Here is a 5,000-nt window from a genome sequence, read left to right as displayed (position 1 = left end):
TTGTCCCTATAAGGTTTATATATTTATTATTTTAGAGATTCTAGTGTCACCCTTACGGACCAGAGTCACGCAGCATAGGAGACTAGTCTCTACTAAATGTAAGAACGGTGATCTCTTCTAACTTTCTCTACTTCTCAAATGTCCCTCAAATGTCTCTCAAGCTGAGATTGTTCAAGTGGAATTAATTCTTAGATTTCAGGTGACTTATGCACATCGATCTATCTATATATACCAGAGGCTTTTTCCACCTTATAAGGGAGGTAGCCAAATCAAAGACAAATATCCACTTCCACCCATTCCACTTCCACCCATTCCACTCCCATCCATCTTAGCTCATCGTGGATGAAGGGTCATCTCAGTCTCCTGTCCAGGTCAGAAGCTGTGCAGCATGGCACAGTACATTCATAATTGGGCCAACCGCATCGCCTACTCAACGACCCCACATCTAAAGTACTGTCCAGACGAGTGGACCTGATCAGCGGGCAATGCCCGTTAACGGGCACATTTGACGGGCAAACGGTCAAATTGCCCGAGTGCTCGTAGAGCGAAATGACTGAGGCGGTGCCCGTTAGAGCTTCGACCTTGCCAGACGGAAGTTAATATCGTGAACCCACAGCAGTAGGCTTTCTTCCCACATCCCACCTTTCTTTGTCTTCTTTTTCTTTAGACACAAAGTAATTATCATGGTGTACAATATCTCCTTCTTGACGATGCTAGACGACATGTTTGTCGTACCAGACTCCACACGCTACTACCATCGACGAGCACTCCCGTCCAGAAATTCACGAACTCGGTCGTGTGGACAACATTTCGCGAAAGACTCTGCCCGCCAACCTCGCTACCCGACGAACATAAGAACATAAGAATGAAGGAGACTGCAAGAGACCATAAGGCCTACACTAGGCAGCTCCGTAAAACAAGCTCAATCGTTTGGATACGACTTTAGATGTAGTAAGTGAACGAAGATTATTTGTTTTCCTTGTAAAGGGGGAGAAACTAAGTTTATTTCTTAAACCTCATTTTACGTTCAAGGGAAGGGGGGGATTCGAACAGGGGCAATATACAGTCTCCTCCCCCACCCCTCCTCCCTCCTCCCTCCCCATCCTCCCACCTCCCTCCCCATCCTCCGTCCCCCCTCCCCTTCCTCACTCCTCCCTTCTACCTCCTCCTTCCTCCATCTTTACTCCTCCCTCTTCCATCTCCTTCCCCTTCCTCCCTTCTACCTCCTCCTTTCCCTCCTTCCTCCCTCCCCCTCCCCTTCCTCCCTCCTCCTTCCTCTCTCCTTCCTCCCCTTTCCATCCTCCCTCCTCCTTCCTCCCTCCCCTCCTCCCTTCTCCCTCCTCCCTCTCCCTCCTCCCTCTTCCTTTTTCACTCTTCCCTCCTCCCTCCTCCATCTTCCTACCTCCTTCCTCCATCTTCACTCCTCCTTCCTCCCTCCTCCCTCCTCCCCCAGTTAATAATTTTTTCACAACACAGAGGGAACGCGGCAGCAATATTCTTATCCCCCGCCATATATTCAAAGAAACGCAGAAAGACGATGGGAATAAATAGATTATATAAAGTCTCGTAGAATATTAAAAAGAATGATTAATCAAATTAGTTTTAATTCTTTTAATGAAGTCGGGTAATGCACAAAGGTGTGAAATATATCCATTCCGACTTCCTCCAATTCTTTCTCTTCCACCTCCTCCTCCTCTTCCTCTTTCTCCTCCTCTTCCTTCTTCTCCTCTTCCTCCTCCTTCTCTTCCTCCTCTTGCCCCTCCTCTTCCTCCTCCTCCTCTTCTTCTTCTTCCTCTTCCTCTTCCTCTTCTTCTTTTTCTTCCTCTTCTTCCTCCTCCTCCTCTTCCTCCTCCTCTTCCTCCTCCTCCTCCTCCTCTTCCTCTTCTTCCTCTTCCTCTTCTTCCTCCTCCTCCTCTTCCTCTACTTCCTCACCCTCCTCTTCCTCATCCTCTTCCTCTTATTCCTTTTCCTCTTCCACTTTTTCCTCCTCCTCCTCTTCCTCCTCCTCTTCTTCCTCTTCCTCCTCCACCTCCTCTTCCTCTTCTTTCTCTTTCTCCTCTTCCTCTTCTTCCTCCTCCTCCTCCTCTTCTTCCTCTTCCTCCTCCTCTTCTTCCTCCTCCTCCTCCTCTTCTTCTTCCTCCTCCTCCTCCTCTTCCTCCTCCACTTCCTCCTCCTCCTCTTCCTCTTCCTCCTCCTCCTCTTCCTCTTCCTTTTCCTCTTCCTCCTCCTTCTCCTCCACCTCCTCCTCCTCCACCTCCTCCTCCATCTCCTCCTCCACCTCCTCCTCCTTTTCCTCTTCCTCTTCTTCTTCCTCCTCCTCCTCTTCCTCTTCCTCCTCCTCCTCTTCCTCCTACTCCTCCTCCTCCTCCTCCTCCTCCTCTTCTTCATCACATATGCCTTTGACCGCGGTGGCATGTGATTAAAACCACCGTTAACTTTTCGAATTCAGTTAAGTCGGGACCTCCCAAGTCTGACTAGAAGACGGATTAGTCAAGGGAAGGTGGGATGAAGGTGCGGACCAAGTCTTTCGACGAGTTTTCGACAAAAATTCGACGAGTTTTCGACAAAAATTCGACGAGTTTTCGACGAATTTTCGACGAAGTTTTCGACGAGTTTTCGACGCAGCTTCCGACGAGTTACGACGAATTTGTGTCGAATATCTATAACGAGTTTTCGACGATTGTTTTGCCTTTTACTAAGTGTTTCGTAAAGTTTTCAACGAGTTGAGATTTTTCTTTATTAATGATTTAAGAAGAGTTTTTGACGTAACTTTTCGATTATTTATTTTATTAATTCTTTATTAAGTTATGAGACGAGTTTTCGACAAAATTTTGTGACGAGTTTTTCACAAAGTCTTACGATGAGTTTTCGACGAAGTTTTCAACGATTTATACAAATTTTATCGAAGTTTTGCGACGAGTTTTCGACGAAGTTTTTCGACGAGTTTTTGACCAAGTTCTTTTTTTTTTTTTTTTTTTACCAAGGATACGACGAGTTTTCGATGAAGTTTTGTAACGAGTTTTCGACGAAATCTTCCAATGAATTTTCGACGAAGTTTTAGCCGACCTACGACGAGTTTTTATCAAAGTTTTAAGACGTGTTTTCGACGAAGATTTTCGACCAGTTTTTTATCAAGTCCTTTTGCAAAGTTATGCGACGAGGTTTCGATGAATTCTTCGATGAATTTTCGACGAAGTTTTTGACAACTTTTACGACAACGTTTTGAGACGATTTTTCGACAAAATTTTCGACGAGTTTTCGTAATAGACGAAAGAGGGGTTCGAGAAGAGGGTGGGAAGGGGGGGCGTGGGTGGGGGGTCTTGACCGAAATTGGACTAAGCGAGGCTTTGGACGAAACCAATTTGGCCCAAGCGAGCTCGTCCAGCTGGCTACATCAAGAAGAATTATGTAGAGGTATTATGTAGAGGTTGGAAAAAAAAAAAAAAAAAAAAAAAAAAAAAATCCTCTTCCTTTTCTTCTCTCTCCTCTTTCTTCTCTTCCTCCTCTTCCTCTTCTTCTTCTTCTTTCTCTTCTTCCTCGTATTCCTCTTCCTCCTCTTCCTCTTATTCCTCTTCTTCTTCTTCCTCTTCTTCCCGTCTTCTTCCTCTAGATGTTGACTCTTCAAAAAATCTTCTTTTTCCTCTTCCTCTTCTTCCTCTTCCTTATCTTCTTCCTCCTCTTCCTCTTCTTCCTCTTCTTCCTCTTCTTCTTCTTCTTCTTCTTCTTCTTCTTCTTCTTCTTCTTCTTCTTCTTCTTCTTTTTCTTCTTCTTCTCCTCTTCCTCCTCTTCCTCCTCCTCTTCCAACATTCCTATGGACCCAAAGGTCTCCAATTGGAGATAAGACTGTTCTGTAATCCACTGTCATCTACTTACGGAGACTTGGAATGGATAATCAAGAAGACACGAAATAAATGAACGTTACATCAGAAACGTTTCACGTTAAATCGTTACACAAAGAAATGTTTTACAAGTGACGTATCCTTGCACGTCGAAACGTCACATGAAGCGTTACATGATGTAGCGTTACGTGAGTAAGCGTTACACAACGTAGCATTACACAACAGAGTATTACAGGATACGTTACGTAACGTAGTGTTACAAGATATAGCGTTACGGGACACGTTACATGACGTAGCGTTACACAAATTTGCGTTACGGGATATGTCACACAAGGAATCGTTACATGATGCAGCGTTTCATAACATAACGTTAGAGGATGCCTTATATGGCGAAGCACTACACAACGGAGCGTTACACAATTCAGCGTTACAGAACGCAGCGTTACACGTAAAAGCATTACACGGTAGTGTTACACAATGAAACGTTACACGTCGTAGCGTGAAACGACAAAGCGTTACGTGACGTGCCGTTACACAACAAAGCGTTACACATCAAAACGTTACACAACAGAACAATCCACAGGATACAGTCACACACAAAAATATATATACCACAGAGATACATTACACAGGGAAAACGTTACATATGACCGTTACATATAAATGTTATATATCACCGTTACACATAAAAGTTACATATCACCGTTACATATAAACGTTACACATGACCGCTAAATATTAACGTTACATATAAACGTTATATATCACCGTTACATATAAACGTTTCATATCGTCGTTACATACAAAAGTTACACATGATCATTACATATAAACGTTACATATAATCGTTACACAGTACCGTTACATATAAACGTCATATATCACAGTTACATATGACCGTTACATATAAACGTTACATATCACCGTTGTATACAACCATTACATATAAACGTTACATATCACCATTACATATGACAGTTACATATAAATTTTACATAGCACCGTTACATATGATCGTTACATTATGAAACTTAACTCAGTTAATTGGTTTCATATTAAACCAATTGCAGAGAGATCAGTCAGACATGGTTGAATATATTGTGCAATGTCAAATGAGGTTAATTATATTGAGGAAATGAATCCACATTCGATCATCTATAT

At 43.2% G+C, this 5,000-nt stretch overlaps 1 pseudogene; it reads right to left on the bottom strand.

The window, feature by feature from the left end:
• Positions 1 to 1,591: 1,591 nt before the first annotated feature.
• Positions 1,592 to 5,000, bottom strand: part of LOC143034235 (uncharacterized) — a 7,700-nt pseudogene continuing 4,291 nt past the window's right edge.

This window comes from Oratosquilla oratoria, chromosome 17, assembly GCF_046742065.1.
Source record: "Oratosquilla oratoria isolate Oo_2021 chromosome 17, ASM4674206v1, whole genome shotgun sequence".
In the NCBI taxonomy this organism is placed as follows: domain Eukaryota; kingdom Metazoa; phylum Arthropoda; class Malacostraca; order Stomatopoda; family Squillidae; genus Oratosquilla; species Oratosquilla oratoria.
This window is presented reverse-complemented; position numbering and strand designations above follow the sequence as displayed.